The following is a 26,899-nucleotide window of genomic DNA, read 5'->3' on the forward strand; positions in this document are numbered from 1 at the left end:
CTGTCTGGCCTATCCACATACTAAGGACATAGTAACAATTCCACAGGTGCCCAGCAGTACCATTACTCTGTCATTCCAAAAGTTTGTGTTGGTTAATTTTAAAAAATTAATTATATATACATATTTTGTAGCTAAATGTGCGATAAAAAAATCAACTGAAAGTCAAGAGCCAGGCAACAATCATTACTGTTTTCCAGTGACATCTCAACAAGAGTATGAGGGAAACTTTCCCATCTTTGACTGGATTCTCAGAAAATCACTCATAACAATTCTTATTACCATGCATCTACATTAAACACTTTTCCCTAAGCCTTATTATTACTTAATAATGATTAATGCTCAATAGTTAGAGAGAGACATGAATTCCAATATTTTCCTATTACATAAGTAAACTGTGTCCAGAAGCAAAAAGAAGTCTCCTCAGTCCCGAAGTTGGTCAGGAAAAGAAGTGAGACCAAGAAAGGCATCCTAGCACAGTGTTTTACATGACAGTTATGCAAGGCAAGGATCGCATTTTCAACATTATTATTAGAAGGAAGGACACTTCCAGGAAGGTAAAAACTTTGCATTATTTTCAAGATAATTAGATTTCCAGATATCAAGACATACAAGACCATAAGGAAAGTAATACTTTGAACTCAGTGAAATTTGCCCAGTTTAACTGATAAGGTATTTATTGATAACAATTAGAAACAACATATTTTTAGAACAGCCAAGGGTAAGAAAAAATCTTCAAGTGTTTCAATGTTCAGTTAAAAAATAATAAAGGTAGAAAAAGCACAGACACAAAAAGAGACTTGAACATTCTCACATGAATATTCTAGCTCTATGTAGCATTCTAGCTTAGCATCGTTTTCTTCTACAGACAGAACAGAGAACAAAAATCTTTAACCTGCTACACTTTACTTCATTTTACTCTGGCCATTACAAATAGAAGGAAGACTCCTAACAGAGTCCAGCCTTTCACTCCTAAAGGAACTCAAGACAATAACTGATTATTTTTAGGGCAGAAAAGATTTTATGTAATTAACAACAAATAATGCATCCCCAAAATTTTGACATATTTTCATTACATTTCTATCATCCCAAGATATGATTCATTCAATTTCAATTAATTTCAGTGTATACGTCCAAAGAACTAACATACAGCCAAAACCCCTAAAACATATATTTTAAGAAAATATACACATTAATTACCTAATTGATATTAACATTTTTTGCAACACTCTAAACTTTATAAAAGAAACGACTTTATCTATTAAAAAAAAAACAACACTCACTTCAGCTAAGGATGTTAAGGCTTCCCTGGTGGCTCAGTGGTAAAGAATCTGCCTTGCAGGAGAAGCAGGTTCAATCCCTGGATCAGGAAGATCCCATGTAAGGGGGCATAGCAACCCACTCCAGTATTCTTGCCTATAGAATCCCATGGACATAGGAGCCTGTTGGCTATAGTCCATAGGGTCTCAAAGAGTTGGACACAACTGAAGCGACTGAGAACAAGGACATTAAAAACATTAGAGGCTCCTATCCTAACAAAAGCATAATTTTACTGAACCTATCAAGAAGCTGAGGTTGCAAGACAACCATGTAAATTATAAAGGATGACAAGCCTCTCTGAGGAGACAGGACACAAGAACTAATTCACCTTTGGCAGAACATGGGAGAAATACACTGCTACAAAAGCTGGTAGGAAAAAAATCAAATGACACTAATGTTTCCTTAAACAGTGATTACGAAGTGCAGTACTTGGGTAAAATCTTGAAAACAACACAATACTCTCAGTTTGTTTCCAAAGCAAATCATTCGATATCACAGTAATCCAAGTCTATGACCAAACACTAATGCTGAAGAAGCTGAAGTTGAACAGCTATATGAAGACCTACAAGACCTTCCAGAAGTTAACACCAAAAAAAGATGTCCTTTTCATACTAAGGCACAGGAAAGTAAAAGTAGGAAGTCAAGAGACACGTGAAGTAAAAGGGAAGTTTGGCCTTGGAGTACCAAGTTAAGCAGGGCAAAGGCTAGCAGAGTTTTGCCAAGAGAACGCACTGATCATAACACCCTCTTCCAACAACACAAGAGACAACTCTACACATGGACATCACCAGAAGGTCAACACCAAAATCAGATCGACTATATTCTTTGCAGCTGAAGATGAAGAAGTTCTATACAGTCAGCAAAAATAAGACCAGGAGCTGACTGTGGCTCAGATCACAAACTCCTTATGGAAAAATTCAGACTCTGAGTTGAAGAAAGTAGGGGAAACCGCTAGGCCATTTAGGTATGACTTAAATCAAATCCCTTACGATTATACAGTGGAAGTGACAAATAAATTCAAGGGATTAGATCTGATAGAGTGCCTGAAGAACTATGGACAGACGTTTGTAACTTTATATAGGAGGCAATGATCAAAACCATCCACAAGAAAAAGAAATGCAAAAAGGCAAAATGGTTGTCTGAGGAGGCCTTAAAAGTAGCTGAGAAAAGAAGAGAAGCAAAAAGCAAAGGAGAAAAGGAAAGAAATACCTATCTGAATGCAAAGAAGCAAAGAACAGCGAGAGGACGTACAAAATCCTTCCTAAGTGAACAATGCAAAGAAATAGAGGAAAACAGAACAGGAAAGACTATTTCTCTTTAAGAAAATTAGAAATATCAAGGAAACATTTCATGCAAAGGCAGGCACAATAAAGGACAGAAATCACATGGACTTAACAGAAGCAGAAAATATTAAGAAGAAGTGGCAAGAATACCAGAAGAACTGTACAAAAAAAGATCTTAATGACCCAGATAACCACAATGATGTGATCACTCACCTACAGCCAGACATACAGGTATGAAGTCAAGTGGGCCTTAGGAAGCAGTACCAATAACAAAGCTAGTGGAGGTGATGGCATTACAGCTGAACTATTTCAAATCCTAAAATATGCTGTTAAAGTGCTGCACTCAATGTGTCAGCAACTGTGAAAACTCAGCAGTGATCACAAGACTGGAAAAGGTTAGTGTTCTTTCTTTGGGATCAAAGAAAGGTAATGCCAAAAATGTTCAAACTACTGGACAACTGCACTCATTTCTCATGCTACTATGGCTATGCTCAGTATTTTTCAAGCTAGGCTTAAGCAATATGTGAACCAAGAAGTTCCAGATGTACAAACTGGGTTTAGAAAAGGCAGAGGAACCAGAGGTCAAATTTTGCCAAAATTTTTGGATCAAGGAGAAATCAAGGGAATTCCATAAAAACATCTATTCTGCTTCACTGACTGTGTTAAAGCTTTTGCCTGTGTGGATCACAACAAATTTAAAATTCTTAAAGACGTGGAATACCAGAGGTGGAATACTAGACCACCTTACCTGCCTCCTACGAAACCTGTATGCAGGTCAAGAAACAACAGTTAGAACATGATAGGGAACAATGGACTGGTTCAAAATTGCGAAAGTAGTATGACAAGGCTGTATATTGTCATTCTGCTTATTAACTTATATGCACAGTCCATCATGCAAAATGCCAGGCTGGATTAATCACAAGCTGGAATGAAGACTGCTGGGAGAAATATCAACCTTAGATATGCAGATGATGCCACTCCAATGGCAGCAAGTGAAGAGGAACTAAAGAGCCTCTTGATGAGTGTGAAACAGGAGAGTGAAAAAGCTGTCTTAAAAATTCAACACTCAAAAAGCTTAAGATCATGGCATCTGGCCCCATCACTTCATGGCAAATGGAGAAAAAGTGGGAACAGTGACAGATTTTATTTTGACTAAAAATAACTGTGGGCAGTGACTGCAGCCATTAAATTAGAAGACACTTGCTCCTTGGAAGGAAAGCTATGACAAACCTAGACAGTGTGTTAAAAAGCAAAGACGTCACTTTGTTGACAGAGGCCCATGTAGTCAAAGGTAGGGTTTTTCCAACAGTCAGGTATGGATGTGAGAGTTGAACCACACAGATGTGAGAGTGGGACCATAAAGAAGGCGGAGAGCAGATGAATTAATGCTTTCACACTGGTGCTGGAGAAGACTCTTAAGAGTCCCTTGGCCTATAAGACCAAACCAGTCAATGCTAATAGAAATCAACCCTGAATAGTCTCTGGAAGGACTGATGCTGAAACTCCAATACTTTGGCCACCTGATGAGAAGAGCCAACTCTTTGGAAAAGACTTTAAGATGGGAAAGATTGAAGGCAAAAGGAGAAGGGGGCTGCAGTGCGTGAGATGGCTAGATACCATCACTGACTCAATGGACACGAATAAGAGAAAGTTCCAGAAGATGATGAAGGACAGGGAAGCCTGGTATGCTTCAGTACCTGGGGCCGCAAAGAGTCGGACATAACTTATCAACTAAACAACACAACACAGCAGTCTTTACAAGAAATGCTGTGTGAGTTGAGCACACAATGAAACACTGCTAACCAACAGCAGTATTGGGTGACAGGAGGCAAAATTCAAAGATGAGCAATCAATTCCTATAACTGATTCTCATGTCTGGTTCATTTAGTCACCATTGGTTCCTGTCTCACTGTAGTAGATAACTTTTTAACGACGAATCACTTGTAGCTCAGGCAGGATTTTATTAAGCAGGCAGCATTCATAAGGACAAATTAGTTACAGCTTTGTTACAACTCAAGCAGGAAGCAGGCGGTTCACTTCCCAGAGGCAAAGGCAGATCCATCCAGGCGGGAGTCCCATCCCATCTGGCATCCCTTTGTATACTTAGTCTCCTCCCCTTGAAGCCTAATTGGTTCAGCCCTATGCAAATACGATAACTGTTCTGTCCCTGGGGTCTATTTACATCCTACACAAATAGGGGACCTGTACCAGTGTCCACCTGATTGGTTAAACGCAGGACCAATCAGAGAAAGGGGGTGTGTTTGGGGCATATTTTTTTGATGAAGACTCCCACTCTGTTCCTTAACCTCCTCTTTCATTGACTTTTGTGCTGTTGTTAATTTTTACCCTCAGCCTGATTCTGCCATCTTGGACTCATTTTTCTATTCTACCTGACAATAATCATATGCAAATTAAAAGGTGATTAACAAATGACTGTAACAAAGATAAAGCGGCAAAATGGAACAGTAAACTTGTAGACTTAGATAGTCAGTTCAGTCGCTTAGTCATGTCCGACTCTTTGCGACACCATGGACTGCAGCACGCCAGGATTCCCTGTCCATCACCAATTCCCACAGATTACTCAAATTCATGTCCATCGAGTTGGTGATACCATCCAACCATTTTATCCTCAGTCATCCCCTTCTCCTCCTGCCTTCAAACTTTCCCAGCATCTGGCTCTTTTCAAATCAGTTCTTCACATCAAGCGGCCAAAGTACTGAGGTTTCAGCTTCAGCATCAGTCCTTCTAATGAATATTCAGGACTGATCTCCTTTAGGATGGACTGGTTGGAGCTCCTTGCAGTCCAAGGGACTCTCAAGAGTCTCCTCCAACACCACAGTTCAAAAGCATCAGTTCTTCGGTGCTCAGCTTTCTTTATAGTCCAACTCTCACATCCATACATGACTACTGGAAAAACCATAGCTTTGACTAGACGGACCTTTGTTGGCAAAATAATGTCTCTGCTTTTGAATACTGTATAGGTTGGAATAGTTTTTCATCCAAGGAGCAGGTGTCTTTTAATTTCATGGCTGCAGTCACCACCTGCAGTGATTTTGGAGCCCCCCCCAAAATAAAGTCTCTCACTGTTTCCATTGTTTCCCCATTTATTTGCCATGAAGTGATGGGAATAGATGCCATGATCTTAGTTTTCTGAATGCTTAGTTTTAAGCTAACTTTTTCACTCTCCTCTTTCACTGTCATCAAGAGGCTCTTTAGTTCTTCACTTTCTGCCATACGGATGGTGTCATCTGCATATCTGAGGTAACTGATTTCTCCTGGCAATCTTGATTCCAGTCTGTGCTTCCTCCAGCCTGGCATTTCACATGATGTACTCTGCATAAGTTAACAAGCAGAGTGACAACATACAGCCTTGACGTACTCCTTTTCCTATTTGGAACCAGTCTGTTGTTCCATGTCCAGTTCTAACTGTTGCTTCTTGACCTGCATACAGATTTCTCAGGAGGCAGGTCAGGTGGTCTGGTATTCCCATCTCTTTAAAAATTTTCCACAGTTTGTTGTGATCCACAAGCCAAAGGCTTTGGCATAGTCAATAAAGCAGATGTTATTCTGGAACTCTTGCTTTTCCATGATCCAACAGATGTTGGCAATTTGACCTCTGCTTCCTCTGCCTTTCCTAAAACCCCAAAAGCTACCAAAGTACCCTGCCCAAAATAGATGTTCAATAAACAGTTGCTTAGTTAATGAATGGAGGCAATAAATCAAAGTACTAGAAAGATTTCAGGCCTCAGGCTGTGAAAATTCTCTAAAGTCAATCTTTTGAAAGAAGTCAGTTGTTTTTCACTGAACTACAGGTCACTAACATTTATCCAGTATCTACATGTACCAATAGCTGTGTCAAAAATTAATGTGTGCTATCTCATTTAGTAGTCACAATAACCTTGTAAGGTAGTTAGCATTTGCTCCATTTCCAGGGTGAAGCAACTGAGGACAAAACAGCTAGTCATCATCCAAAGTTACACCAAGGGGGCAAAGTTAAAGTCTGGGCTATAATGCCATGTGCAGTACAACAATAAAGCATCATGGGTTGGGGGGAGTGGGGGTAAATTCAGAGACTTGGATCAACTAATATACACAGCTATGTATAAAAGAGACAAATAAGAACCTACTATATAGCACAGGGAGGGAAACAACAGTATAATAGCATCAGTAGGACAATTTAAGTGAAGAAAGGCTATCAGTTAAAAATGTCAGGGGGACATGTTTGGATGGGAATGATCCATCACTAAATAAACTGAACTGCAAAATCTTCAAGGTGTGATGCAACTCCAATTTCATCAGTCTAGCATTAAGATAATTTCTTCTAAATTGTGTGTGGTTGTACAAGAGAAACCACAAGACTGCACTATGTGCTTCCTTTCTATGTCCACTGAACTATCTCCTTAGTTTCAGCATCAGAGGGCAAACTGGACATGGAACAACAGACTGGTTCCAAATAGGAAAAGGAATTCATCAAGGCTGTATATTGTCACCCTGTTTATTTAACTTATATGCAGAGTACATCATGAGAAATGCTGGACTGGAAGAAGCACAAGCTGGAATCAAGATTGCCAGGAGAAATATCAATAACCTCAGATGTGCAGATGACACCACCCTTATGGCAGAAAGTGAAGAGGAACTCAAAAGCCTCTTGATGAAAGTTAAAGTGTAGAGTGAAAAAGTTGGCTTAAAGCTCAACATTCAGAAAACGAAGATCATGGCATCCGGTCCCACCACTTCATGGGAAATAGATGGGGAAACAGTGTCAGACTTTATTTTTCTGGGCTCCAAAATCACTACAGATGGTGGCTGCAGCCATGAAATTAAAAGACGCTTACTCCTTGGTAGGAAAGTTATGACCAACCTAAATAGCATATTCAAAAGCAGAGACATTACTTTGCCAACAAAGGTTCGTCTAGTCAAGGCTACGGTTTTTCCTGTGGTCATGTATGGATGTGAGAGTTGGACTGTGAAGAAGGCTGAGTGCCGAAGAATTGATGCTTTTGAACTGTGGTGTTGGAGAAGACCTTTGAGAGTCCCTTGGACTGTAAGGAGATCCAACCAGTCCATTCTGAAGGAGATCAGCCCTGGGATTTCTTTGGAAGGAATGATGCTAAAGCTGAAACTTCAGTACTTTGGCCACCTCATACGAAGAGTTGACTCATTGGAAAAGACTCTGATGCTGGGAGGGATTGGGGGCAGGAGGAGAAGGGGACGACAGAGGATGAGATGGCTGGATGGCATCACTGACTTGATGGACGTGAATGTGAGTGAACTCTGGGAGTTGGTGAGGGACAGGGAGGCCTGGCATGCTGCGATTCATGGGGTCACAAAGAGTCGGACACGACTGAGCGACTGATCTGATCTGATCTGATAACGGGCTGCCAAAATACAAAGGCCATGAGCAGTTATCAGTTAACTGAGTGAGTTCTGACCTCCTACAAGGTCTCCATCTCCCAACCCCTCTTATTCTGCAGTGATGACGCCCTTCCTATATCTGCCAAGGATATAGTTTCAAGCATTTGCAGATGAACCTGAGCTTCTGCCTACTTCCCATTACTAATCCTGCCTCAATGTAGCCAAAATTAAAAAAAAAAAAATCAATAAATCAATATTCCTCCCAATCCCTGTTCTTGGAGGATCAGAGGAATCACAATTTCTGGATTACCAATGGCTAGCTCAGGTGAAAGAGGGTGGCCGGGGGGTTGGGGGTGAGGAGGGTATACTTCAGGCTGAGGTTCTCTCAGTTACTACAGCTGTTTACTGTTTATGCACCAAACAATAATAACTATATATTTCAATAATTAAATCAATAAAACTCCTCAATTTAATGCAGTGACTCTCAACTTAAATGGATATTAAATTCAACTGAGGAGCTAAAACATCTATTTTGCATGCATGAACTTACCCTGGCCCCAAAAATCTATCAAATCATAATTGAGACTAATGTCTAAGCAAGAGTAATTTTTAAAGGTTCCACATACTGTTATGCACCTATTATGATGCACATCCCTAGCTCAGAGCAACTGCTTTATTATGTTACAGCACTAAATTTCTTTTTCATTCAAACACTGGTTGGCTATGTGTGACAGTTAAGTGACAAAATCATATAAATCAATAAAGATCTAATTGTATCATAGGTACACATATTTATATTCATTTCCACAAAGAAATACCTTCTCTCCCATTTTCTTGAATTACAGGGCTGTCTTAGTCTTTTTCCCATATTTGATAAAGAAAGACAAGAAGAATTTTGTAATCCTTATATGTCTTCTATGAGGAGAAACAGCTTAAAGATACCAAGAAGCAGGGAGAACATACATTCTGGTGTACCTGGGACATGCAACTTTATTTTTATTGTATGGGAGTAATTATTAAGTGAGACCCCTCACTCTCAAAATCCTGGTTTGAAGATAAATTACATCAGAAGTAGGCCAATGTTTTCATTTCTATATGCCTTTTAACCAAGCTGCAATTCATATATGCCATTAAAATCATCTTTTTAAAAGTATACAATTGAGAGTATACAATTTTGCTCTTTTTTTTTAAACAGTATTCAAAGTTGTGCAACCATCCTTACTATCTAATTCCAGAACATTTTTATCATCCTAAAAAGGAGTCCAATGCCCATTAGCTATTATTCTCCATTCTTTCCTCTCCCCAACTCCTGAAAATTACTTATCTACTTTCTGACTCTATGAATTTACCTCTTTGAGGTAAGTCATAAAACAGAGTCAGACAATAGGCAGCCCTTTGTGTCTGGCTTCTTTCAGTTTTCAAGGCTCATTTGTGTTAAGTATTATCAACACCTCATTCCTTTTTTGGCTGAATAATATTGTATTCTATGGATACCACATTTTATTCATTCAACAGTGATGAACATTTGGGTTATTTCCACTGCTATGAACAGTGGTGCCCAGATTTTTGTGTGTGAATGTTTTCAATTTTCTTGGGTGTATGTCTAGGAGGAAGATAGCTGGGTCATATACTAACTTTATGTTTAACTTTCTGAGGAACTGCCAGGCTGTTCTCCAATGGGTATGAACCATTTTGCCTTCCTACTCTTGGGGATTTTCCTGACCCAGGCATCGCACCCATTTCTTGCGTCTCCTACACTGGCACACAGAATCTTTACAAGGCAAGGGTTCCAATTTCTACACATCCTCATCAACACTTGCTATTGTCTTATTTTTGTGACAACTATCCTAATGGATGTAAAGTGGTATCTCAATGTAGTTTTCACTTGTGTTTCTCTAATGACCAATGATACAAAGCAGCGGTCCCCAATCTTTTTGGCACCAGGAACAGGTCTCGTGGAACGCTATTTTTCCACAGACTGCAGTGGGAGTGGGGGTAGGTGGGATAGATGGTTCAGGCGGTAATATGACGGGGAGCAGCAGATGAAGCTTCACTCGTTAGCCCATCATTCATTTCCTGCTGTGCAGCCCAGATCTTAACAGGCCACAGACCACTATCTGCCCAAGGCCCAGGGGTTGGGGATCACTGATAGAGTGTATCTTTTAGTGAACCTATTGGTCATTTGTATATCTTCTTTGAAGAAACATGTATTTCAAATCCTTTCATAAATTGGGTTATTTGCCTTTTTATTGTTAACTTGTAAGAGTTCTTCATATATTTTGGATACTAGACGCCTATCCGGGGCTTCCCAAGTGGCACAGTGTAAAGATTCTGTGTGCCAACGTAGGAGACGCAAGAAACGGGTGTGACGCCTGGGTCAGGAAAATCCCCAAGAGTAGAAAATGGCAACTCACTCCAGTATTCTTGCCTTGGCAATCCCATGAGCAGAGGAGTGGGTGGGTGGGCTACAGTCCATGGGGTCATCAGAAGTCAGATGCCACTAAGTGACTGAAGACAGAACAGCATATAAAGCAAGGAGCCAACTCTGTTCATTTACACATGGATATCTAGGTGTCCTAGCATTGTTTTATGAAAAAGTCTACAAACAACAAATGCTGGAGAGGGTGTGGAGAAAAGGGAATCCTCTTACATTGTTGGCGGGAATGTAAACTGATATAAGCACTAAAGAAGACAGTACAGAGATTCCTTAAAAAACTAGGAATAAAACCACCATCAGTTCAGTCGCTCAGTCGTGTCTCACTCTGCGACCCCATGGACTGCAGCATGCCAGGCTTCCCTGTCCATATGACCCAGCAATCCCACCACTATGCATATACCCTGAGGAAACCGAAACTGAAAAAGACATATGTACCCCAATGTTCACTGTAGCATTATTTACAATAGCTAGAATATGAAAGCAACCTAAATGTACATCGAATGAATAAAGAAGCTGTGGTACATACACACAATGGTACATACACACTCAGCCATAAAAAGGAATGCATTTGGTCAATTCTAATGAGGTGGATGAACCCAGAGCCTATTATACAGAGTGAAGTAAGTCAGAAAGAGAAAAACAAATATTGTATATTAACACATATATATGGAATCTAGAAAGATGATACTGATGAAATTATTTGTAGGGCAGTAATGGAGACACAGACAGAAAACAGACTGATGAACACTGGCGGGGGGGCGGGCGTGGTGGAGAGAGGATGGAAGGTAAGAGGAGAGTAACATGGAAACATACATTACCATAAGCAAAATAAAGAGTCAATGGGAATTTGCTGTATGACTCGGGGAACTCAAACGGGGACTCTGTACCAACCTACAGGGGTGTGGATGGGGAGGGAGGTGGAAGGGAGGTTCAAGAAGGAGGGGACACATGTATATCTATGGCTGATTAATGTTGATGTTTGGCAGAAACCAACACAATACTGTAAAGCGATTATCTATTACATCTTTTAAAAAGGCTATCGTTTCCCCAGTGAATAGTCTTGGCACCCTTGTCAAAAATCAATTCACCATAAATGAATGGTTTTACTACTAGACTCTCAATTCTACTCCACTATTCTATATGTATATCCCTACATGAGTAGCAAGCACAATGTCTTGATTACTATAGCTTTGTAGTAAGTTCTAAGATCAGGTAATGGGAATCCTCCAACTTTTATTATTTTTAAAGATCATTCTTTGGTTATTCAAGGTATCCTGAATTTCCATGTGAATTTTAAGATCAGCTTGTCAACGTCTCCAAAAATAGCCAGCTAAGATTCTGACATGGATTGCACTGAATCTGTTTGGGGAGTACTGCAATTTTACTAAGTTTTCCAATTCATAAATATGGTATGCCTTTCCATTTACTGAGGTTGACTTTACATTTTTTCGACAATGTTCTCTAGTTTTCAGAGTAGAGGAAATGCACTTCTTTGTTAAATTTATTCCTAAGTATTCTATTCTTTTGATACTATTATAAATAAAACTGTTTCCTTAATTTCATTTATGGATTTCACTATCATTCTACATGATTTGTGACTTCAAAAATACAGAATAACATTTTAAAAAGTAATTAGAAGCTTACTGCATTTATTTTTTATTGAAGGTAGTTGATTTACAATACTGTTAGTTGCAGGTATACAGAAAAGTGGTTCAGTTATATACACACACACACATAATAAACATAATTTTCATATTATTTTCCATTATAGGTTAAGATACTGAATGTAGTTTCCTGTGCTATAAAGTAAATCCTTATTGCCTACCTACAGAGGATGAGATGGTTGGATGGCATCACCGACTAGATGGGCATGAGTTTGACTAGGCTCCAGGAGTTGGCAATGGACAGGGAAGCTTGGCATGCTGCAGTCCATGGGGTCGCAAAGAGTCTGACATGACCGAAGCAACTTAGCAGCAGTAGCAGCAGCAAGTAGTATCTGTTAATCTCAGATTCCTAATTTACCTCTCCTCATCCCTTTTCCCTCTTGTAACTATAAGACTGTTTTCTATGTATGTGAGTCTGTTTCTGTTTTGTAAATGATTCATTTGTATTATTTTTTAGATTCCACATATAAGTGATAACATATGATATTTGTCTTTGTCTGACATACCTCGCTTTGCATATTCTCTACTACTTTGCATGATAGCTATACATACTACACACTACACACACACACTCTCTCTCTCTCTCTCTCTCCCATCTTCCTCATCTATTCTTTATCCAATGGACACTTAAGTTGTTTCCATGTCTTGGCTATTGTGAATGGTGCTGCTATAAACACTGGGGTGCATGTGTCTATCTTTCTGAATTAAGAGTTTTCGTCTTTTCCAGATACAAACTCAGGGTAAGACTGCTGAATCATATGGCATTAATAATTCCATTTTTGGTTTTTAAGAACCTCCGGGGAACCTCCATACTGTTTTTCATAGTGGCAACACCAATTTACATTGCAACCAACAGTGTAGAAGGTTCCCTATTCTCCACAGTCTCTCCAGCATTTATTATCTGTAGACTTTTTGATGATGGCCATTCTGACCAGCATGAGGTGATACGTTACTGTAGTTTTGATTTGCACTTCTCTAATAACTAGCAAAATTGAGCATCTTTGCATGTTCCTACTGACCATCTGTGTATCTCCTTTGGTGAAACAACTACTTAGTTCTTCCACCCATTTTCTGATTAGACTATTCTCTTACACTGAATTTTATGAACTGCTTGCATATTTTGGAAATTAAGTCCCTGCCGGTCATTTGCAAACATCTTCCCCATTCCATAGGTTGTTTTTTTGTTTTGATGATGGTTTCCTTTGCTGTGCAAAAACTTTTAAGTTTGATTAGCTCCCATTTGCTTATTTTTGCTATTATTTCTTTTACCTTGGAAGACTGATATAAGAAAATATTGCTATGACTTATGTCAGAGACTGTTTTACGTATGTCCTATTCTAGGAGTTCTGTAGTGATATGTCTTATTTCTAAAGCATTTTGGGTTTATTTTTGTGCACAGTGTGAGGGTGTGTTCTAACTTCACATGCAGCTGCCCAGCTCTCCCAACACCACTGATTAAAGGGACCATTTTTTTCTCCAAACATTCTTGCTTTCTCTAAGACTGACTGAAGGTGCATGGGCTTATTCCTGGGCCCTCTATTCTGTTCCATTGATCTATTATGTCTATTTTTTTGTGCCAATACCATAGTATTTTGATTACTGTAGCTTTGTGGTAGTCTCTAAAGTCTGGGAGGGTTTTGTCTCCAGCTTTCTTCTTTTGTCTCAAGACTGTTTTGGTAGTTCAGGGTCTTCTATGGTTTCATACGAATTTTAGTATTTGATGTATTTCTGTGAAAAAAAAACGTCATGGGTATTTTTATAGGGATTGCAATAAATCACTAGATTACTTTGAGGTATGGCCATTTTAATAGTATTCACTCTTCCAATCCAAGAGTATAGGATATATTTCTATTTCTCTGAATCACCTTCAATTTCCTGTATCAATCTCTTATAGTTTTAGCATACAGGTCTTTCACCTCTTCAGTTAGATTTACTCCTAGGTATTACTTTGATGTGATTCTAAATGGGATTTTTTTTTTAGCTTTCTTTTTCTGATATTTCATTGTTACTCTAAAGAAATGCAACAGATTTCTGTACATTAATCTTATATCCTGCTACCTTGCTGATTTCACATATTAATTTTTGTGTAGCGTCTTTAGGGTTTTTGGCAGATGGTGACTGCAGTCATGAAATTAAAAAATGCTTGATGATTGGAAGAAAAGCTATGACAAACCTAGACAGCATATTAGAAAGAAGAGACATTACTTTTCCAACAAAGATCCATCTAGTCAAAACTATGATTTTTCCAGTAGTCATGTATGGATATGAGAGTTGGACCATAAAGAAAGGCTGAACACCGAAAGATTGATGCTTCTGAACTGTGGTGTTGGAGAAGACTCTTGAGAGTCCCTTGGCCTGCAAGGAGATCCAACCAGTCAATCCTAAAGGAAATCAATCCTGAATATTCATTGGAAGGATTGATGCTGAAGCTGAAGCTCTACTTTGGCAACCTGATGTGAAGAGCTGACTCATTAGAAAAGACCCTGAAGCTGAGAAAGACTGAAGGCAGGAGGATGACAGAGGATGTTGGATGGCATCACCAACTTGATGGACATGAGTTTTAGCAAGCTCTGGGAGATGGTTAAGGACAGAGAAGCCTGGCATACTGCAGTCTACTAGGTCACGAAGCGTCAGACACAACTGAGCCACTGATCAACAATAATACAGAGTATTATTTACAGAGTATTATGTTATCTACAAATAATGTAGTATTTTTTACAGAGTACTATGTTATAATGTAGTATTATAACATAATATTATATAACATTATATTACAACATATTATAATGTATATGTTATAATATAGTATTATTTACAGAGTATTATGTTATCCACAAATAATGACAATTTTACCCCTTCCCTTCCAATGTGCGTACCTTTTCTTTTTCTTGTCTGACTCCTGTCGCTAGGACTTCCAATACTATGTTGAAAAGAAGTATAAGAGTGGGAACCCTTGGCTTGCTCATAAACTAGCAGAAAGGCTTTCAGCTTTTCACCAAGAGTATTATGTTGGCTATGAACTTGTCATAAATGGCTTTTATTATGTACAGATATGTTCCCACTATACCCACTTTGGTGTGAGTTTTTATCACGAATGGATGTTGAGTTTTTTCTGCACTTATTGAGATGATCATGTGGATTTTGTCTTTTCTTTTCTTAATGTAGAGTGTCACACTGATTGATTTGTGTATGTGAACAATCCTTGTTCACATACCCTGGGATAAATCCAATCTGTTTGTAGTGTATTTTTACGTGTTGCTGGATTTGGGTTGCTAATATTTTGTTCAGAATTTTTGTATCTATATTCATCAAAGATACTGGCCTTTCTTTTTTGGTTGTGTTTTTGTCCAGTTTTGGTATCAGGGTGATGGTGGCATCATAGGATGACTTTGGGAGTGTTCCCTCCTATTTAATCTTTTGGAAGACTTTAAGAAAGATTAGTATAAGTTCTTTGTATGTTTAGTAGAATTTCCCAGTGAAGCCATCTGGCCTGAACTTTTGTTTGCAAGGAATTTTTTTTAAATTACAGATTCTATTTCAGATCTAGTGTTTGGTCTATTCAAATTATCTACTTCTTTTTGATTAAGTTTTAGTAGGCTATATGCTTCTAGAACTTGTTCATTTTTTCTAGACTGTACAATTTGCTGGTATACAATTGTTCATAATATTATCTTATAGTTTTTTGTATTTCTGTAGTATCAGTTGTTATTTTTCTTCTTTCATATCTTATTTCTTTGGGTTTTCTCTCTTATCTTTTTGGTGAGCCTAGCCAGAGGCCTGTCGAATTTGTATATCCTTTCACAAAACCAGCTCTTGGTTTTATTGATCTTTTCTATTACTTGTTGATCTCTATTTTATTTGTTTCCACTCATATTAATTTCCTTCCTTCTTCTGACTTTGGGTTTTGTTTCTTCTTTTTCTAATTCTTTTAGGTGATAGGTTGGATTATTCATTGAGATTTTTCTTGTTTCTTGAGGAAAGTCTATATCACTATGAACTATATCACTATGTCTCATCAAACTACTTCTGAGCACCCCTTGGATTTTGTAAGACTCTATTTTCATTGTCATTTGTCTCAAGGTATTAACTGATTTCTTTGATCTCATTGCTGACCCACTGGTTTTTTAGTAGCATGTTACTTTTTTATTGTATTTAAACATGAATGCCATAGGTCCTTTAATTTATATCTACTACAAAAAGAAAAGGGTTTTCCAATCCCTGGGTTGATATCCCCTGGAAAAGGGCATGGCAACCCACTCCAGTATTCTTGATTGGAGAATCCCATAAACAGAGGAGCCTGGTAGGCTACAGTGCATAGGGTCACAAAGAGTCAGATACAACTGAAGCAACTTACTACAGGATCACAGCACACAAGGTGAAAAAAACTGATCTAAACAAGCAAGAGACTCTAGTAGTCATCCACTTTAATAAAAAATATTCAAAAAAATCAAGCAGTGCCAGTTTTCATCCCAGTTTTCAGTGGGCAATGCAACCCCCTTATGCATATGTACACATTTCACACACAGGCACAAATGATGTCTTGCATTTCCTTATAAACTATATAAACAAAATAACCACTCATTTTCATAGTCACAGGAACCTGAGGGAGACTATTTTACTGTAAGTTTCAATGCAATTAGAGATTCCCTGCTCCTACAGAATTATCTTTCAGTTAATTTTAATATAAGAACATTTCTTTTTACTCTAAAATAGAATGTTTTAATTATTGTTTACAAACAATTAAATCCAGGCAGAAATTCAAATTCTAAATTAAGACTATCACTTAACTATTCTTTTATGGAAAATGAGCAAAGCATTCCATTTCATCCAAAATTGCACATACTGAATCCTAATTACACATTTTAAAAATACAAAGATATGCTGTGAACATAGCAATGGCTACTAGTCAGTATTTAATGACATGATTCAACAAGGAAAACAAATTTTACTTTGAATATAAAGGTTATACACTTATAGCTATTATTTGAAAATGCAGTTTTGCTATATAACTTATGTAAAGGCAAAACATGCCCTACAAACACTTACACTTAATTTTATGAAGCTCTGACTTATACTGTTATAAATTTTAGGTAAAATTCAAAAACATTAACATATGATTCAAGAAATAAGATCAATAATGGTACAAAGTACAGAAAGCATTGAGAAAATAATCCCATACTAACTACAAAAGGGATTGCCTAACAAACTTGTGGATATAGATATTCTGGCCTAAGAAAATATTTATAATGCTATAACCGTATCATAAGAAAGGCAAGAAATCATACAGTCTCAAGGCAACATGAATAAAGGTGGAGGCTGTACCCTGCACATGGACATATGGCCGAGAGAAGGAAAGTGGAGACTGAATCCAGTTTGTTCTCCACTCTCTAAACCCTGAACCCTGGCAGAGAGCATCATCCATTTAAAACTGGGAAAAGAAGCTTTTTTTCTAACTCTGCAAGGGCTAGCTGTGGCCTGGCTATACCACATCCAAACGACTACCTTTTAGAAAAGTTAAGACAACTGAGATACTAATTACTGTGTCCTTTCTAAAATCATAACACCAAAATACCACTTCTCATTATGAATTTATTTTTAATGTTTCAGGTTAAATCATTAATATGGCAAAACATAAATAGGTTGAGGAGAGAGGAAAAATCATCTAAAACTCATAATTAAAATATAATCATGAGAAATAAAAAAACACACTGGATACATTAAGAACAGAGTATACATTGAAAAAAAAATCAATGAACCTGGAAACATGACATTAACTATTCAAATAATGAAAGGGGGCGGGGAGTCAACAGCCAAAAGACACAATCTCAACTGTTTAACTGAAATTCCCTCCCTCCAAAATATTGCCTAGGATTAGTGGATACTGGGAAGACATAGTGGCCAATGTTTCTAAATTGGGTTACCAAAAAACACTCAAAAACACTAAAACATCATTTTCTCAAAGAAAACCATATAAAGGCATATAATTGATAAAAAAATTATAATCAAATGACATCATAATCACAATCACTGAAAAAAGCTGTAAGGCTGAAGAGCAATCAAACAAAATAGAAAGTTTACATATGAGGCAACAAAAAATAACAGCAGACTTTCTGTCAGGAACTATACAACTTATTTTAGAAATGACTTCACAACATATTACCAGAGATAAAGAGGGCTATTTCAAGTCAGAAGGCTCAATTCATCAAAAATATATTTAAAAATGCATGTACCTATTAATAGAGCTATTAATACATGTACCTATTAATTAATAGCTATTAATATTAATTAATATTAAATTAACAGAGCTATTATTAATAGAGCTAATAATTATTATTAATTAATTAATATTAATTAATAGAGCTATTAATTAATACGTGTACCTATTAATTAATACATGAAAAAGTGAAGGGAGAAAAAGACAAATTCACAATTAAAGTTGAAGATTTCCAAACACTTCTCTCAGCAATTACTGCAACAAATGGAAAATCAGAAGGGACAAATCTTGAAGAACACTACCAATCTGACTAATATTTTTAGAAAGCTTCACTTGACAACACAGAATACACATTCTTATTAAGCATACACAAAACATTTGTTTACAGACAACATTCTGCACTCTATAATAAACACAGGAAGTATGATATTGAACCACAACAGAATTAAATTAAAAACCTATTAGAGAAAAACATCTAGAAAATTAAGAACTATTTCAAAATTATATAGGTCCAAGAAAAAAAATCACAAAGGAGCTTAAGAATTCTTTGAACTCGTGAACAAACACATGTAAAGATACTCTGTATGATGCAGACAGAGAAAAAATTTTAAATATTAAGTGCTCCTTTAGAAAACAGTGGTCTCAAATAATAGAAAGAGAGGATATCACTATAGATCCTTCAAACATTAAAAGAATTAAGAAATATGAAACTTCATGCCAATAAATTAGACAACCTATGTAAAAACAAATTCCTTAAAAGACACATAAACTAAAGCTTTTCAAAAAAGAATTAATATATATCTGAATAGGCCAATATCAATTTATTCAATCAAATAAATTGAATTCACAGTTTAAAATCTTCCCACAAAGAAACTGCAAGGCCAGAGATCTACTTTGGTGAATTCTACCAAACACTGGGGTAGTAGCAAGTATACACCAGTATAATTGCTATGAGAACCTCATGAACTGTATAAATGGACAAAAAGATATGACACCGAAAGATGAGTCCCCCAGATCTGAAGGTGTCCAATATGCTACTGGGGAAGAGTGGAGAGCTACTAATAGAGACAGAAAGAACGATGCAGCTGGGAAAAGCGGAAACAATGCTCAGTAGTGGATGTCTGGTGATCAAAGTAAAAGCCAATGCTGCAAAGAACATTATTGATAGGAACCTGGAATGTTAGGTCCATGAATCAAAGCAAATTGGAGGTGGTTAAGCAGGAGATGGTAAGATTAAACATCAATATCTTAGGAATCAGTGAACTAAAATGGACGGGAAAGGGTGAATTTAATTCAGATGACCATAATCATCTACTACTGTGGGCAAGAATCCCATAGAAGAAATGGAATAGCCCTCATAATCAACAAGAGAGCCCAAAATGCAGCCTCAAAAATGAGAGAATGATCTCAGTTGTTTCCAAGGCAAGCCATTCAACATGACGGTAATTCAAGTCTTAAAGGAGATGGGAATACTAACCATCTTACCTGTCTCCTGAGAAACCTGTATGTGGGTCAGGAAGTAACAATGGAAAAACTGCCTGGGTCAAGATTGAGAAAGCAGTAAGACAGGGTTGTCTGCTGTCACCTTATTTGTTTAATCTATATGCTGAGCACAGCATGAGAAATGTCAGGCTGAATGAGTTACAACCTGGAATCAAGATAGGCAGGAGAAACACCAGCAAACTCAGATATGCAGATGATACCACTCTAATGGCTGAAATCAAAGAGGAACTAAAGAGCTTCTTAATGAGGGTGAAGGAGGAGAGTGAAAGAGCCGGCTTAAAACTAAATATTAAAAAAACTAAGATCATGACATCTATCCCCATTACTTCATGGCAAACAGAAGGGGAAAAGGAGTAGTGACAGATTTCCTCTTCCTGGGCTTTAAAATCACTGCAGATGGTGACTGCAGCCATGAGATCAGAAGACATCTGCTTCTTAGCAGGAAAGCTATGACAAACCTAGACAGTATGTTGAAAAGCAGAGACATCACTCTGCTGACAAGGGTGCGTATAGTCAAGACTATGGTCTTCCCAAGTGGTCACATATGGTTGTGAGAGCTGGACTGTATAAAGAAGGCAGAGTAACAAAGAACTGATGCCTTCGAACCATGGTGCTGGAGAAGACTTTCAGAGTCCCTTGGACAGCAAGGAGATCAAACCAGTCAATCCTGAGGGAGATCAGCTCTGAGTACTTGTTGAAGGGACTAATGCTGAAGCTAGAAGTCCAGTATTTTGGTCATCTGATGCCAAGAGCTGACTCACTGGAAAAGTCCCTGATGCTGGGAAAGACTGAGGGCAGAAGGAGAAAAGGGCATCAGAGGATGAGATAGCTGGATGGCATCACCAAAGCAAGGGACACGAACTTGGGCAAACTTCAGGAGATGGTGAGGGACAGAGAGGCCTGGCACATTGCAGTCCATGGGGTCGCAAAGAGTTGGATATGAGTGGTGACTGAATACTACCACCAAACACTTAAAGAACAACAACTATATAAAAACTTTTTGAGAAAAAAATCTTTTAACTCATTCTATTATCCTGATATAAAAACCAAACAAAGACATTATTTTAAAAAAACTACATACCAATCTTGAGAAAGAAAAACAGAGCTAGAAGGATCAACCTTTCTGACTTTAGACTATACTACAAACCTATAGTCATCAAGACAGTATGGTACTGGCTCAAAAACAGAAATAAAGACCAAAAGAACAAGACAGAAAGCCTAGAGATAAACCCACACACCTAGTGGCACCTTATCTTTGAAAGAGGAGGCAAGAATACACAATGGAGAAGACAGCCTCTTCAATTACTGATGCTGGTAAAACTGCACAGCTACACATAATAAGAATGAAATTAGAACACTTCCTAATGTCATACACAAAAATAAACTCAAAATGGATTAAAGACCTAAATGTAAGTCAGACACTGTGACACTCTTAAAGGAAACCATAGGCAGAACACTCTTTTACATAAATTACAGCAAGATCCTCTTTGATCCAGCTCCTAGAGTAAAGGAAAAAAATAAATAAATAAACAAATAAGACCTAATTAAACTTAAAAGCTTTTGCACAGCAAACGAAACTATAAACAAGATGAAAAGACAACCCTCAGACTGGGAGAAAATAATCACAAATGAGGCAATGAATAAAGGATTAATCTCCAAAATACACAAGCAGTTCACACAGCTCAACTTCAGAAAAAATAAACAACTCAATCAAAAAATGGGCAGAAAACCTAAGCAGACATTTCTCCAAAAAAGACATAGAGATGGCCAACAAACACATGAAAAGATGCTCAACATCACTCATCATTAGAGAAACACAAATTAAAACTATAATAAAGTATCGCCTCACAGTGGTCAGAATGACCATCATCATAAAACATACAAACAATAAATGCTGGAGAGGATGTGGAGAAGAGGGAACCCTCTGGCACTGCTGGTGGGAATGTAAATTGATACAGCCACTGTGGAGAACAATATGGAGATTCTTTTAAAAGCTAGGAATAAATCTACCATATGACCCAGACCCTACTATTAGGCATACACCGTAAGTAAACCGTAATTCAAAAAGACGTAAGTACCCCAGTGTTCACTGCAGCACTATTTACAATAACCAGGACATGGAAGCAACCTAGATGTCCATCAACAGATGAATGGATAAAGAAGTTGTGGTACATATACAGAAAATAGAATATTGCTCACCCATAAAAAGGAACAAAACTGAGTCAGCTGTAACGAGGTGCATAAACCTAGAGTCTGTCATACAGAATGAATTACTGCATATACATGGAATCTAGAAAAATAGTACTGATGAACCTATTTGCAGGGCAGCAATAGAGATGCAGATATAAACACACTTATGGACATAGTAAGGGAAGAAGGTGGGACGAATTAAGAGAGTAGCACTGACATATACACACTACCATGTGTAAAACAATTAAGCTAGTGGGAAGCTGCTGTGTAATACAGGGAGCTCAGCTTGATACTCTGTGACAACCTAGATGGGTGGGATGTGAGGAGTGGGAGAGGGGCTCAAGAGAGGGGATACATGTATTCAGTTCAGTCGCTCTTTTGTGTCCGACTCTTTGAGATCCCATGGAGTGCAGCATGCCAGGCCTCCCTGTCCATCACCAACTCCCAGAGTTCACTCAAACTCATGTCCATTGAGTCGGTGATGCCATCCAACCATCTCATCCTCTGTCATCCCCTTCTCCTCCAGCTTTCAATCTTTCTGAGCATCAGGGTCTTTCCCAAGGAGTCCGATTTTCGTATCAGGTGGCCAAAGTACTGGAGTTTCAGCTTCAGCGTCAGTCCTTCCAATGAATACTCAGGACTGATCTCTTTTAGGATGGCTGGATTGCCTTGCAGTCCAAGGGACTCCCAAGAGTCTTCTCGTCCTTTGAACTCTGAACACTATAGTTCAAAAGCATCAGTTCTTCAGTCCTCACCTTTCTTTATAGTCCAACTCTCACATCCATACATGACTACTGGCAAAATCATAGCCTTGACTAGATGGACCTTTGTTGGCAAAGTAATGTCTCTGCTTTTTAATATGCTGTCTAGGTTGGTCATAACTTTTCTTCCAAGGAGCAAGGGTCTTTTAATTTCATGGCTGCAGTCATCATCTGCAGTGACTTTGGAGCCCAAAAAAAATAAAGTCTGATGCTATTTGCAGTCTTTCCCCATCTATTTGCCACGAAGTGATGGGACTGGATGCCATGAACTTCATTTTTTAAATGCTGTTTTAAGCCAACCTTTTCATTCTCTTCTTTCACTTTCACCAGATGCTCTTTAGTTCCTCTTCACTTTCTGCCACAAGGGTGCTGTTATCTGCATATCTGAGGTTATTAATATTTCACTGGGCAATCTTGATTCCAGCTTGTGCTTCTTCCAGCCCAGCATTTCTCATGATATACTCTGCATATAAGCTAAATAAGCAGGGTGACAATATACAGCCTTGACGTACTCCTTTTCCTATTTGGAACCAGTCTGTTGTTCCATGGCCAGTTCTAATTGTTGCTTCCTGACCTGCATACAGATTTCTCAAGAGGCAGATCAGGTGGTCTGGTATTCCCATCTCTTTCAGAATTTTCTACAGTTTATTGTGATCTACAGAGTCATATTTACAGCTGATTCATGCTGCTATACAACAGAAACCAACACATTATAAAGCAAATACCCTACAATTAAAAATTTTTTTAGAAAACTACAAACCCATGTATGCCATGAACATATATGAAAGCATCTCTCATTAACACAAATCTGTACTTAACGGAAAAAGACCTAAGATCAGGAGTAAGGCAACAATGTCAGCTCATCACTTCTATTTAACATTGCACTGAGACTACTAGGCAGTGCAATAAAGCAACAAAAGAAATAAAAGGTATAAAAATTTTCAAAGGTAGAAGTAAAATAGTCTATTTACAGACAAGATGAGGGTCTGCCCAGAACATCTGAAAGAATCCACAAAACTGCCACCACAACTAGTGAGTTTAGCAGAATCATAAATTACAAGGTTTTATGCCAAAATCTATTATATTGCTATATACTAAAAACAAACAGTTGGAACTAATATTACATAACCATTTACAATAACATAAAAATGGTAAACAGAGACCAACAAAATATATGTAATATCTTTACAGTGAAAACTATAAATACTGCTGAGAAACTAAAGACAAATGGGGAGAGATACCAAGTTCATGCATCAGAAGACTCAACATCCTTAAGAGGTTAATTCGCTCCCAATTACCCTCCATGATAAAAGCATTAATAATCAAAATCTTGTTAAGGCTTCTCTGCAGAAAATGACAAGGTAATTCTAAAATACATAGAAATGGAAAGGACTTAGGCTAGAAAACAACCTTGAAAAAAAGAGCAAAGGTGGAGGGTTTACACTACCTGATTTTAAGATAAGACTTACATAAAGCTGTGATAATCAGGACAGTAATGTCATAAAGATAGATACATAGATCAATAGATATAATAGGGTTCTGAAATAGGCCCACATATAATGTCAACTGATTTTCAACAAAGTTGCCAAGGTAGTTCAGTAGGGAAAAATACAACCTTTTCAATAATGTTTCTTGAACAATTTGACTTTTATAGGCAAAGAAATAAATCTTATCTCTTATGTAATACCATACATTAAAATTAACTCAAATGACATAAAAGACTTAGAATGTAAGAGCCTAAAGCAGTTTCAAGACTTGAAGAAAAAGAAAAAAGGTAGGGAAAATATCGCCCAATATCTGTGCTAATTCCTCCAATTTCTACTTCAAATTAGGGCAGAATCATTAGGGAAAACAAATCTGAGGTTCTTAAGTCGACATTTGAAACTACTCAAAAGGAAAGAGCATTTCCCTCTAAGTACTCAGTAACTCCAAGCCAAGTAGTTCTTAATTCAATCACAACTCTCAAAACCACTCAAAGCCTGCTATAAAGAATAATCTTTAGAATTGAGTAAAAGAAGTTATCATAGACGATTCCCTGAAGCAAATACAACACCTAAAGCTATGCTCATAGCCACCACAGAGGTGCAGGGAAGATACAGAAATATAGGGAAATTACAGGGGAAATTCTCTAGAATGGAAATGGCTAAATTCCTGCAGTGCTTTAATTCAATTCACTCAGTGTTGAGCTATTAGTGAACAAAATATATACATACGAGTTGAGAAAAGAAAAAAATCAAACATTGAAAGATTTACAAAAAACTAAACAAGATTTATATTTCAAAATGTGAATTAAACTTCATTTTCCCCATTCTTCCTGTGTATATACAAGTTTTCAACTAAAAGATACTTTTCAATTAAAATATAATACCTTTTCCCCTAGCTCCCTAACCTGAAAAATATCATAAAATGGGTTGTTCTGCATTCAAGATTTAACAAGAAAAATGTATGGCCATAGGAAACTTGATATTGGAATAAAGTATTATAAGAAAAAACTCATTTTGTAAGTTCATAAAAGTTCTTCCTACCACTGAAGGAAAAATTTAAACCTTACATTAAGTAGCAGAACTATTCTTAAAATGAAAAGAATAACAACAGAAAATATTTTAAGTACCTTTCACAAGATTTACTGACATAACCATCAGGCTTGATCAATTATATCTAATAGAATGTCAATGTGAACATATTACAACACACCAAAAACCATCCCCTAATGTCAAACAGGATATGGCAAGAGTCAATGTCAACATTCTAGGAATCAGTGAACTGAAATGGACTGGAATGGGTGAATTTAACTGAGGTGACCATTATATCTACTACTGTGGGCAGGAATCCCTCAGAAGAAATGGAGTAGCCATCATGGTCAACAAAAGAGTACGAAATGCAGTACTTGGATGCAATCTCAAAAATGACAGACTGATCTCTGTTTGTTTCCAAGGCAAACCATTCACTATCACAGTAATCCAAGTCTATACCCCAACCAGTAACGCTGAAGAAGCTGAAGTCGAACGGTTCTATGAAGACCTACAAGACCTTTTAGAACTAACACCCAAAACAGATGTCCTTTTCATTATAGGGGACGGGAATGCAAAAGTAGGAAGTCAAGAAACACCTGGAGTAACAGGCAAATTTGGCCTTGGAATACGGAATGAAGCAGGGCAAAGACTAATAGAGTTTTGCCAAGAGAATGCACTGGTCATAACAAACACCCTCTTCCAAGAACACAAGAGAAGACTCTACACATGGACATCACCAGATGGTCAACACTGAAATCAGATTGATTATATTCTTTGCAGCCAAAGATGGAGAAGCTCTATACAGTCAACAAAAACAAGACCAGGAGCCGACTGTGGCTCAGATCATGAACTCCTTATTGCCAAATTCAGACTGAAATTGAAGAAAGCAGGGAAAACCACCATTCAGGTATGACCTAAATCAAATCCCTTATGATTATACAGTGGAAGTGAGAAATAGATTTAAGGGACTAGATCTGATAGAGTGCCTGATGAACTATGGACGGATGTTCATGTTCATGACATTGTACAGGACACAGGGATAAAGACCATCCCCATGGAAAAGAAATGCAAAAAAGCAAAATGGCTATCTGAGGAGGCCTTAGAAATAGCTGTGAAAGAAGAGAAGCAAAAAGCAAAGTAGACAAGGAACGATATAAGCATCTGAATGCAGAGTTCCAAAGAATAGCAAGAAGAGATAAGAAAGCCTTCCTCAGCAATCAATGCAAAGAAATAGAGGAAAACAACAGAATGGAAAAGACTAGAGATCTCTTCAAGAAAATTAGATATACCAAGGGAACATTTCATGCAAAGATGGGCTCCATAAAGGACAGAAGCAGAAGATATTAAGAAGAGGTGGCAGGAATACACAGAAGAACTGTACAAAAACGATCTTCACAACCAAGATAATCACAATGGTGTGATCACTCACCTGGAGCCAGACAACCTGGAATGTGAAGTCAAGTGGGCCTTAGAAAGCATCACTACGAACAAAGCTAGTGGAGGTGATGGAATTCCAGTTGAGCTATTCCAAATCCTGAAAGATGATGCTGTGAAAGTGCTGCACTCAATATGCCAGCAAATTTGGAAAACTCAGCAGTGGCCACATGACTGGAAAAGGTCAGATTTCATTCCAATCCCAAAGAAAGGCAATGCCAAAGAATG

The 26,899-nt window shown here is 37.7% G+C and overlaps 1 protein-coding gene across 8 annotated transcripts in view; it reads right to left on the minus strand.

Annotated features, from left to right (window-relative positions):
- MEF2A (myocyte enhancer factor 2A) overlaps positions 1–26,899 on the minus strand; it is a 179,129-nt gene that overhangs the window by 116,583 nt on the left and 35,647 nt on the right. The window contains exon 3 of one of the 8 annotated variants that reach the window (XM_061394244.1): positions 13,640–13,784. The exons of the other annotated variants lie outside the window; for them this stretch is intronic. The gene's annotated coding sequence lies outside the window, so the exon portion shown is untranslated. The remainder of the gene's footprint in view (positions 1–13,639; positions 13,785–26,899) is intronic. 8 annotated transcript variants of the gene reach the window in all.

This window comes from Bos javanicus, chromosome 21 (assembly GCF_032452875.1).
Source record: "Bos javanicus breed banteng chromosome 21, ARS-OSU_banteng_1.0, whole genome shotgun sequence".
NCBI lineage: Eukaryota > Metazoa > Chordata > Mammalia > Artiodactyla > Bovidae > Bos > Bos javanicus.